This window comes from Platalea leucorodia (assembly GCF_965183815.1).
Source record: "Platalea leucorodia genome assembly, chromosome: W".
NCBI lineage: Eukaryota > Metazoa > Chordata > Aves > Pelecaniformes > Threskiornithidae > Platalea > Platalea leucorodia.
In genome coordinates, this window is record NC_138859.1 from 43,733,551 (window position 1) to 43,745,784 (window position 12,234).

Here is a 12,234-nt window from a genome sequence, read left to right on the forward strand (position 1 = left end):
TCATGTTTTGTACCAATTCTTGTAATAAGTTATTACAAAAATAGCTTAGGACTATCAGACTAGTGTACCTACTTAAGTTTCATTGACTTTGCTGTGGTTCTCTCCATTCAAAAGCACACTGCAGAATCAGTGACTTAGACTGTAAGCTTAGTGCCTTGGTAAACTCAAGCTAGATCTTCAAGTTCAAATTATGCTGCTGGCAAGTAAGAAATAAATAGGAATAACAGCTCCTCACCATTTGCCTTTCCTTGATATTATTAGAATTGAATTTCTCTTAAGCCACGTTCTATTTTGGTGGTATAAGGGAATTCTGTACAGTAAGATTTGCACTTTTTCAGTATTAAACACTATTAAAACAAAGAAAGGTTGGAAAGTGGAATAGGAAATGTCTGCTTTGGAGGGCTTCATCACAGCTTTTAAAATTAAAGACCTCCAAAAGAAATATCATCTAAGAGGTTAATATACATATGGGTGTGGGAAGATGCATACACATTTGTTAACTAAAGCAAAGGCCATGGCTTAGGACAATATTTAATTCAAAATATTAGACTCAATAAATAACACTTAGAACTAGACATTATATGTTGCAGCTACTCACAATTACACTCCAAACCAAAAGCTTCAAGAAGAAAATGGTGCCCGAAAGAAGGATCCAAACCAGAAAATATGTTAAGGGAAAATCACGTGGAGCTAGCCTATAGGAATCATAGAGAAGAGATGGTTTTGAAATCCCAGTCTCTACAGAGCTAACATACCTTCTCCAGAGCTGAAGGAACATCTCTCCTCTCATTTCATTTTACATAGGTACCTGTACTCTCCCCAAAATCCACAAAACAAGCCAAACAATAAAATAGCAATCTGAAGAAAACTCATTCTTGCAAACCAAGAAGCATAGTAGTCACAGCTCTGTTTCTGAGGCTGGTGTTCCTGGGAGAAAAGACCTCCAGAATTAAGAAGTATTTAGGGAGAATTTTTGTTTTGGACATTCATATTACACCTCAGCTTAATTCCTGCTTTGGTTTCTTAAGAACTTTTAATCTCTTTTTATCAGTTCTAGAACACAATTAATTGATTATGAGAGTCACAAATCCTACTCTATTCCTGTTCCTTCTAGGCCCAAATTCTGCCTTTAACTAAGTCACACAACACAGGGCTGAAGACTGACCCATCCTTTGAAAAATACTCAAGAATTGGCTTAGGTGAGTCATTAGTTGGAGCTCAAATAAAGAAAATCTAGAAACTCGATGGCAGTAACTCTTCTCTCCTTATTCCATAGTGGACCTAACTCTAAATTCAACCCTAAATCTAGGGATAAATCTTTGAGAGCTCACTGTTTTCTAGGCTGAGAGGCTAATTTGCTCCAGCTAAGCCCAGCACTCACCCACTTGACTCTAAGGACAGATATCTGTGGCACATCTTTTGCACTGGAAAAATGTGCCAACCACTTGCTAGCTACTGGCTGGGTCATACACACCTTGTCAAAGTAATCTATTTCATTTAAGATGTATAGATCCAAAATTACACAGCCCAGAGAAAAAAAAACCCACAATCATTTTATTCATTTGGCACATGCTGTCTTGAGGAGAGTTCAATTTGTAACAGTAGTTAATCATTCACAAAAAAAAGAATACAGTTTTTAAAAATAACTTGTTCCTCACAGCAGAGGATTAAGACATGGTATACTGGATAACTGGTACAAAATACATGCTCCATGGAAGTAATTGTAATTCTATTGCACGTTTTCTGAAAAACTTTATCACTTTAACTTTCATTGCACAGTAGAAAACTGTGCCGTTGCCCCTGTCTTTGTATCTCAGAGGCAAGAATTATTACATAGAAAGGTCTGGTTCCCTTCTCAACTTTGAAATGACTGGGTAGCAGTTCTTTTGAGGGCATTTTTTTTTTTGCGGACAGTGTTGCATCTAGTTAGGATAGATGTTTTCCACCTGACTACCTGCCCAAATCACAAGTGCTCATTTACATACTGCAAACTCCATGTTGCTGGTAACGATTCCAGAGTTCTCTCTGGTTAGCGTGACAGGAGAAGCTACTGTTTTGCTGTTGTGAGGTTACAAGTGTTGCCTGGTAAACAGCACAGAAATAACCTTGGTCATCCACAATGTGGTTTCAGGGCACAGTTGTATCCTGCGGAACAATTGCTGCAGGTGTCTCTGCAGCACCTGTCACATACCCCACACCGCTTTCCTCTTCTCCCCAGTGCCAAACTGCATGAAGTTAACTAGCATTCTTCCATGGTGCTATTTTTCCATGCAGGCAATTGCTGAAGGTGTACAGTTGTCCATGGGAAGACAGGTTACATCATGCCACAGCAATCTCTGCACTAAAACGGAACCTACCCCAGAAATCCTGTATCAGCATTTTGATGGATCTTTGGCTTTTACATTTTATGCATACCTAATATGTGTATATGTGGTGGATGTATAGTGTGTGCAAGGCAGTAGACACATAACATCTGCAATCATTTGCAATCCCCATCCATTGCGTGGACTGAGCCTATTTGAAAATCTACCTTTTAAGGTGTTCCCAAAATTACAGGCTGTGTTTGGGGGGCAAAGCCACGGTCTCCCTCTCCATGCTCCCCTGCTCCCCTACCACCTCCGAGGGCCGTCTCACGCCTCCATTATCCACCCGTGCTTAAAACCTGGTTTCACAGCGGGGGAAGGGCTCCGGAGCGGAGCTGCGCCACACCGTTAGGCCCGGCCCAGTTAGGCCTGACAGCCCCGCAGCGGGGCTGTGCCACGCTTCCGGCCCAGGCCGCAGGGGGCGGTCCGGGCCCGACGCTTCTCGTCTGGGCGCAGGTGCTGCCGGGAGCCCGTGGTGGAGGGCAGCCCGCCCGGGGACCGCGGCTCCATCCGCTGCCAGGTAGGTGCCGCTGTTCCCGGTCCGGCGGCGCCTGTGGGGAGCGGCCTCCGGTTAGAGGCGAGGCGGGTCTCGGGGTGGCGGGGCTCCCTCAGTCCCTCTTCTCGGCGGGGTGCTGGCGGTCGGCGGGCACGGCCTGGACGGCTGGAGTGGGGCACGGATCCGCACTGGCTTACAGCCCCCTCCCCCGGCTCTCATTCTGACAACCAGAGCATGAGGAACGTGACAGAGCTTGTAGGCATAAAAAAAAAAGCCAGGGAAAGCTTTTCTTCATGCTGTTTTGGTTTCGTTTGTTTTGTTATTTTTGGAGAAGCTAATATGCAATAGCGGGTTTTCTTCAGCAGGCCCCTGCTCCCCTGAACGGCATTTGTTCCTTGAGCTGGTCACCGTGCAGTATTTCACCAGGAGCGCGGAGCTGGCAGGGTTGTGCTCTGAGACCCTCTTGGTGCCACAGCAGATCACCTCTCTGCAGCTCTGGGAGGAGATTGTTAAGATTCATCCAAGCTATTTGGGAAAGTTACTGCTGAGGTGCACAAAGTTTAACATGGCTTTTTTTTTTTTTTTTTAAAGAAATAAAAATTCAGTGTTTATAGTTGAGCTGGAACATGTATTGGTACCATAAAAACAGTGAATTTACCTTGTTCTTGTAACCTGTAGTGAGCATTTTGTGTTTTGGCCAATTGCAAATACTATAGCTTTATGTATATGCTAGGAAAGACTAGGTCCAATAAATGTACCCAAAAGTTGGGTATGAGGGGTAGTTTAAGATATGTGGCCCATTGTCTAGGAGGGCCACAGTGTGGTAACTCCGCTGCATGTGAAAACAGAACACCTGAGCTGTGTTAGTACCTGTGGAGAACACAAGATGTGTCAAGAAGGGATCTAGCATAGCCAGGGCAATAAATAAGAAATTCATGATAACGTGCAGGTGTTTCTGATCACTATACTGTTAACCATTAACTAACTATACTGTTAGCCATTAGTCTGAGCTTATGGCACCCTCTGGAAGGCAGGTCAAGAAGGGAACTGAAGCCCTGCTATGGGTTCCAGCCATTCAACACTTACATAGGAAATAGGCTCGGCCACTTTCAACCTCCTCTGCTTTGAAGAAAAAAAAAAAAAAAAAAAAAAAAGCATTGTTGGTTGCGTTTTATAGGGTCTGGTCCTGAGAGTGTGCTAGGTGTGCGCTGTAAGGACCCCTGCAGCACTGGTTCTCTTTGGGGGTGTCAGCAGAAGGTCCCCCTCAGGTGAGGGAATGTGCTCAGTGTTGTCAAGAATGAGTCTGATTAACAAAGGCCAAACACCGTTTGGAAAAAAAAAAAAAAAGGCATAACAGAGATTGAGGTCTTCAGGATTTAGTGCTGCACTGGAGTTTGGACTTTGGTGCTAAAGTCTTCCTTTAGGTACCACCATTCTTTATTAGACCTACTCTCAAAGGCTATGAAAAAACCCCAACTGTTTAGCAATGGCAGCTGTTTCCAAATGAGAAGCTCTAACCAAATGTTAGACCAGGGGCCTTCTCCTCACACAGAATGAGACCAAGTGTGTTTTGGGGGAGGAGGCAGTAAGGAATGACTATATTTTACTTTGCAGCCTATTACTCAGAGTCAGAAGCAGCAGCACCTTTGGTTACTTTGCCATAGTTTGTCAACTTTGTCCTTTTATGGATGATGACTTGGAGGTGCTGGAGCGTATCCAGAGGAGGGCAATGAAGTTGGTGAAGGGTCTAGAGAACAAGTCTTATGAGGAGCAGCTGAGGGAGCTGGGGTTGTTTAGTCTGGAGAAGAGGAGGCTGAGGGGAGCCCTCATCACACTCTGCAACTGCCTGAAAGGAGGCTGGAGCCGGGGGGGGTCGGTCTCTTCTCCCCAGGAACAAGCAATGGGACGAGAGGGAACGGCCTCAAGCTGCGCCAGGGCAGGGTTGGGTTGGGTATTGGGAAAAACTTCTTCCCCGAAAGGGTGGCCAAGCATTGGAACAGGCTGCCCAGGGAAGTGGTTGAGTCCCCATCCCTGGAGGTATTTAAAGGACGGGTAGACATGGTGCTCGAGGACATGGTTTAGTGGTGGACTTGGCAGTGCTGGGTTAACGGTTGGACTCAATGATCTTAAGGGTCTTTTCCAACCTTAACGATTCTATGATTCTATGATATTGTATGTGCAGTTACTTCACAGCAACTGCCTTGGAAAATGCTTCTGTTCCTAGCTTTTCTGGAAAAACTCAACATAATCGTAGGGCACTGACCACAGATTTCTATTCACATTGCTAATGGATATTCAAACTGCAGCTTGAGCATACTTGACGATGCTCTTCTGTTCCACCCATTTTCCCCAATGAATTAACTTGCAAGTGACATTAATTAGAAACCATCCTTCTAATGGGCGCTTCAGTTCCATAGTTGCGCTCATTTCCTCAGTCACTTGCTTTACTTTCATACAGTCCCTCCTTTCAGTCTGCACTCTGAGTCTGTGCTACTGTGTTTTGCTCAGCCTGTGCCTTGCCTGCTTTTGTCTATCTGGCTGGTAGGAAATAAAATTATTTTTACTTGTACCCTTTTGGTGCGCTTGCTTATTTCTAGGCAATACAGCTCTCCACTGTCTGTGCTAGATTTTGTAGTCTCAAACAATAACAGTTATCATGCCTGCATCTTCTAAAGTAAAATGTTGGCATTCTTTTTCTGCTGTCTTACTGATGTTGCCCTCATACTCACTGTGTGATTGCACTTAGTCGTGAAAGCAGCTCCCTGCCTTGTGGTATCCAGAGCTGTGGACTCTTGCAACATCTCACAGATGCAAAGACCAAAAAAATATATAGAAGGTCTGCCAGAAAACCATATCTGCTCTGTTGCCACTCCTTATCAATAGCAAATTTCAGACCTATTAAGTACAAAAGACCCAAAGCCTCATAAACTGAGGTTATACAACAAGAGCAACTCTTTGACCACCAAATCTTCATGAGATCTCACAAACAGCATCCCACAACACTTCTTGCTGTGTAAGAAAATTGCTGTCCAGCCCAGCCAGACTGAATCGGGGGAACATTTCCTTCTAATCTCAAATCAGATAGTTGGTATCCTCTTGAGTTACTTACTACTTTGTTAGAAGCTTTTAAAGTGGGTATACATTGGTTGTTTCTGATGTAGTTTATAAAGGCCTATGACAAATCCGATTCCTGACTTCTGAAAAATATACTGAGTTGGTTTCTCCTTAGCTGCAACAAGAAAATCCAAGAGTGGAAGGTGGATGTTTGTCATAATTTTGAAAGTATATTGGAAGCAGAGTTGAGTAAGTCTCAGTGGTATTTACCTCAGCTGCCCTAGACTGTGCACCAGTTTGTTGTTTAATGAAATCTCATGGTTAGATGCAAACACTCTATTTAGAAACCTTTGTGCTCCTGCCAATCCTCCTTGTTGTCATCTGGGATCAGGTGGTTTTTGCTGTTCAGCAGGACTATGTGCTTCTTGGAGATCAGCTCCTGGTCCTGCAGCCTGGAGACAAGGTTGCTATCATCCCACCAATTAGTGGAGGCTGAATCTGTCCAAGCTCTGTTAAGGAGGTATCACTTCTTGCTTAGTTTCCTATGGAGTGTCATCCTGTGCTAAAATATCTTATGGATTCTGTATAATCTTCCTGTAATTTTTTTTTTTTTGTTTAGGTTCAGAGATGTGATTGCAGTTCTTTCCCTCCACCCCCAGTACTCTTTTGAGAGAGCATAACTTGTGTTTCCTGCTGGAGAGAACCATTGTGCTGACCAAAAACTATAAGCTGGTACACTAATAAATGATTAACACATATGTAGTAAATGAAAGAAAATTGCCAGAGAGGTCAGGAATTGTTTTGAATTTGGGTTTTAGGTCTTGTTATTCTTTACTGACAGCCAGAAACAACTACTAGATATCCAGCTTGCCTAAATAAGATAATAATGAAAAACCTCCTGCTGCTTTTTAACAGAAAAGATGATACAGGAAAAAGAATTGACTGCTGCTTAAAAAAAAAAAAAATTAAATTTTTTTTTTCTTGCTGTCAAAGGAACAGGTGTCCTTAGAAGAGTTTCATTTCTTTACATGCTTTCAAGTGCCAGTGCATGTATTTACTGCAGCTTATTCCATTGCTGCTCCTCAAAATACTTCTTTTCCTTCTCATTCTCAGATGAACTGATGACTGGTTTCTATTCAGAGAAATTAGAAGTGTCTCCTGTGTCACTGAAACAGACCTGAATGTCCTGGAGAGCATATTAAACTTTAGGATTAAAACCCTAATCTGTGTTTATCAGAAATCTCTGTTTTAAACTGTGTTTGATTTCAGGATAAGATAGGGAGGAGGAGCTGACAATCTTACCACAGATTTACTAGCACAGTGGTCCATGCTGGTTGATTGTACTGTTAAACTGGGGCCTTGCACTAGTTCTAGTTTCATCCTACTGGACCAGACTTTCCTACCAGGAAGGAACCTGTATGCATTAAAAACCAGGTTATCACTTGATATTTGCAGCTGAATATTCTCTCAGCAAGTCTGCTGAGAAGTGAATTTGCCATGGAGACTGGTCTCTTGGGGTAAGTAGATGGTGCATGTTTTCTGAATAAATTGGGGCATCAGCAGTGAATAAAAGGCAGTTGGCAAATGCTATTATTGCCAAAACCAACATCAGAGTCTGTTAGGTTTCAGCCTTTCTAGCGAGCTATGGGTGTAAACGAAGATGTGCCAAAAGATTTTATCCAGCTCAAGTCTGAAAAGCTCTCTATAGATGAAGTCAGAGCTGGTTGTTTCACCATACTGTGGGGCAGTGTCTCTGTTCATTGGTGAGGTTAATGTTTCTGAGCTGGATCTCTGGGTGTGTTAATAGTCTAATAAATGCAACCTAGATTGTCCACACCCCAAACTCGTGCTTCTCAAATAAATTCCTGGACTGAACCCAGGACGTTTAGAAAACATTCTGAATTATTTAGAATAAGACCATGCTCTTAAACAGTTGCATTGGGACAAAGTGGTGAGAAGCTTCCCTGCTGGTGTGGCTATCCTAGGGCTGAACAGAACAGCAGCTCTGGAGTACAGGACTGCTTGGGAGCTATTTTCCCATCCCCTTGGACACAGCTTATTCAAGGTGGGAAGTGGGATGTTGTGGCTATGCAAACCACAGGTCCACACCTGTATGAAAGCTGCTGCAACTCAGACCTCGGTTGAAAGCAAAGTACTATTTTATTCATGGGTTGGTCAAGGCTGATGGCTCTGTCCTGTTGCTTAATGTACATGGTACAGATCTTGAAACCCCTTTGTGCTCAAACTTTAGTGCCACTGGGCTCCTAAATACTGAGTACTTAAACGTTGCATGGGCAAATGCAATAATAGCACCTTAGAAGTTACCACAGAAGATGTCTCAGCCTTGGGCATTACAGATTGCAGACTTGTGTAATCTGTAGACTAAATTCTTCCTTGTATATTATAGATTTCTCTTGTTCAAAGAATTTCTTTACACAGCCATGATTAGGGGAGGTCATTTACGTTTGCACAGTGCTGACCTTGGCCGTAGTGGGAGATCCTGGGTTTTACTCAGTATTTATCAGTGCTTTTGGTTAGTAACTTATTTGTGTTTAGGTACTATGAGAAATAATTTTGAAGGGAAAAAAGTGATTCACTTAGAGTATGAAGTGTATACTTCAATGGCAGAGACCGAAATAAAGAAAATCTGCAGATACGTTAGACAGAAATGGCCATCAGTCAAACATATTGCAGTGCACCATAGACTTGGGTATGTATGGCCAGACCACATCCTTCTGCAAGTGGTATATTAATCCTTGTCTGGTGCATGGTTGTGCTTATACAGTTGCAGGATGTTCAGGAGTCTATATAAACTGTAATGCAGTAAAGCTGGCTGCAGGATCAAGCTCTTGCTGCACAGCTAAGTTTCAGAAATAGTCTTTTTCAAAACGTGTGTTTTGGTAGTATTTGCTAGAATCCATATTTAGACTGCAGGAACCTTGATGCTGGTGTGATGGTTTGAAAGTGGGGAGAAGGGATTGATATCTCATTGCTGGGAAGGGGATGCTGTTGGTTTTTTGCCTCTTTTTTTTTTTTTTTTTTTTTTTAAGATATGAGGTTGGCACCACTTGGGTTTTTTCTTCTCTCTTCCATTGAGGTGCCACAGAATGTTGGTTTCTTATTGTCAGATTTAAGTCAAATTATGCAATAGGGAACCTGAAAGCTTAGACTATGGGGAGGGGAAGAGGCATGGTAATTGCCAGCCATGCTTGTAGGAGAACCTCCTGTTGTTCCTTGAGTCTTGGATAAGCGTTTTCTGGTGGGTTTAAAACATGGAATACTAGTGTCTGACATACTCTTGACCCTTCACTGTTCATCAGATTTCTCACTGAAACTAGCAGGATTTGCAGTGTGTGTTGCAAATGCTTGTTTCCTGTTCTCTCAGCAGAAGGAACTTAGAAGGTGATCGCAAAGGGTAATATTAGCTCTGAGGGCTAGTTTCCTTAGATTTCCTCTATAGTCAACAGAGAGAGCAATTCTCTCAAGGGCAGCTCAAAGCACTTAAGCTTAGATTTTTTTTCCTCTGAGCTGTTTGCCAGAGGAGTCTTACTATAGAGGGAGGGTTGGGAGGCAGCTTTTGGGAATACTACACTTGTGAGGAGCAAAACAAAACCTTGTGCTACTTCTATTAACTAAGTTTGGAAAAAACAACACACCAAACAGGAAAAACTTCATCATTTGAAATCAGAATTTGTCAAAATTTAAGTTTCATCGCAAAATCTGCATAGGTTTGAGGCACTTAATTTCTTCTTTCACAAATTCTTGTGCAAACTGAGATGACTTATCAGGTTTTCAGATAAGAATTGGCCATTCCTGACTTGTTATTGTTCATTATTAAGCCAGCTTCCAGTGAGTTTCCTATGCACTGTTGCAAGTTAGCAATTTTCTCCTCTTAATTCCATAGACTTATTTTAAAAAAAAAAAAAAAAAAAAAAATAGAAGAAAAAAAGCCTATGGCTGGTGGGTGTTTTCATTCTAAAGCATGGAATTCTCACATCTGGTACTGATTTTGGTTGTGGTTTTCTTTCTTTTAAAAAGTGTATAATCTTTTGGACATGGCTTGACACTTGCTCGGTATGAATGAGTCAGGAGAGCGTGTGGCCAGAATACTGACGTGACATGGTCACAACTTTTGGGTGCTCTTGATGTTAAGCATTAGCTAAAGCTGCTGTTGTTCCTCTTCTCTCCCTAGTGTGGTTCCAATAACTGAAGCAAGTGTAATTATTTCAGTCTCCTCTCCACACAGAGCAGACTCCCTTGAAGCTGTAATGTACTGCATCAACACCTTAAAAGCGTCCGTCGCAATATGGAAAAAGGTTTGTTTGGGACAAATTTGGTTCTAGGCCTGTGCCAGAGTCTTAGACAACTGGGCTGGAGGCTGCTGCTGCTCTTAAGGGAAGGAGCTGAAGCATTACGGGCAGCAGTTGTTCCTGACGGGATGACAATGTTTAGCACCAGTGAGTTTCCTCTAATGCAGCCAGGCCCATCTGTGGCAGGTAGGGCACCTGGGAGGCCCTCCCTTGCCTGTACCCTGGGGTCAAAGTGAAGGAGCCCTGAGCTCTCCTCTTTTGGGTGGCAAAAATTCAGTTCTGCACAGGCTTGTGGAAGAGCCTTGAGTCAGCTCTGCTTTGGACAGTGTTGCAGTTTGCAAGTAAAAGTGGCATTTCTTGTCTTTCTGTTTTCCCCTCATCTGTGTGGCCTTGAAAAAGCACAAAGCATTAAGCAGCAGCACACAATGAAGGGATGTGCAGAGGTCCCAAAGCTAGTATGGGCACACAACAATGTGTGGAGAGACCAGCTTGGGTCTAGAAAGAGTCTCATTGCATAACAACAGTGTTGCATGCAAGTAATGAGCATTACCTCTGCCTTCTCTCCCAGGCAAAACTTGGCATGTGATAACAGTGATGTTCTCTGCATTGCTCCACTTTTCTAATACCTCTTTCAGGAGACTGGAGTTCTGTGGTCTCAGAAAGAATAGTCAGGGGCTCAGAGTCCTGCTAAATTTGCTGCTTAGGACTAGACTGCTGCTGGGTAGTCCAGTCTGTCCTGAAGATGTAATACTTACTGTATTTTGGGTATTGTTGTAATTTTTATTTTTTTAATATTGACATTTTATATACACTTAAATACTCTCATTCCTAAATATAATGGTACAGTAGGTTAACATGGCAACATGTAAAAAGGGCAGTGTTTCAGATACGAGTGCTGCGTACTCTACAGCTTTTACATAATTTCTTCTAGATCTCTCCTGAAGTGACTTCAGCATAGATGGGCCCTTCTAAATTTAATGGGGTTCAGCCCAAGGTTCAGGATCTTCCCATATGTAAGTCAGTATGTTCTAAGGATGCTGTCCTCTTTTCTGTTTGCCAGCTAAGTGCTGTGTAGTCCTGTTGTGATCAGTAAATAACAGCAGGATGGCTGTTGAGTTGTTTGGCCTGGCTTGTGGCTGTATGTAGCAGATTCCCACAATATTTCCCATTCTTTGTTTATATTTCCAGGAGATTTATGAGGACAAATATTCTTGGAAAGAAAACAAGGGAATGCTTTGGGGCAAATTCAGAAAAATAACTGTGCTCTTTTTAAAAATAAAGTGTTACTGTTCCTAATGAGCATAGTGGTTTAACTTTGTTTTTACAGAGAATCTATATGTTTTTAAGCAGTTATAATAGACATTTCAATTTGAACAATTTAATTAGGACTGAATGAAATGAATGAGTAATAAGTAGGGTTTTTAAGTGTTCTTGACTCTTCTTTGAAATCATCACTTTGTGCTTTTTAATATGGAGTCAGTTTTTAAAACAATCTTCCCTAAAACTCTTGGTTGCAAGGTATTTAGTCCTCTGTGATATATACTGCTTTAATGCCTTTATATTGTTAGTCTGTGTTCACTGTCTGCATGGGAGGTCACAACAGGACAATTGGAATTTTTTTTTAATCTTAAAATCCTGAGTTTAATTTTATATGAATGCAGAATCAGTTTGCAAGCTTTATGCTATTTTGACATTCTTGTAACATGAAAGCTACTTGAAGTAGATTAAACATTTTGGTACAGACAGAGAAGAAAATATAAACTATACCCCAGAGTTATTAACTTTTTATTAGTGGTTACTTTCCAGTAGCTGTGTGTCTCAAACATTTTTACTGTGCAGCTGATATTACAAGTCCATTACATTTAAAAAAATATGGACATACCTTGATTCAAAGTTAGATCTAATATTCTACCAGCAACAAACTTGGATTAGCAATAACACGCAAACCTGTAACTACTTAATGATGTCTAGACATCATCAATACTGAAGGAGCTTTTTTGGCTGTGTAATT

The 12,234-nt window shown here is 42.0% G+C and overlaps 1 pseudogene across 1 annotated transcript; it reads left to right on the forward strand.

Annotated features, from left to right (window-relative positions):
* Window positions 1-7,557: 7,557 nt before the first annotated feature.
* LOC309602029 (molybdopterin synthase catalytic subunit-like) lies at window positions 7,558-11,481 on the forward strand (annotated as a pseudogene). Its single transcript has 4 exons — window positions 7,558-7,676; window positions 8,470-8,623; window positions 10,106-10,229; window positions 11,412-11,481. The product of its transcript is annotated as a molybdopterin synthase catalytic subunit-like (transcript).
* Window positions 11,482-12,234: the final 753 nt, after the last annotated feature.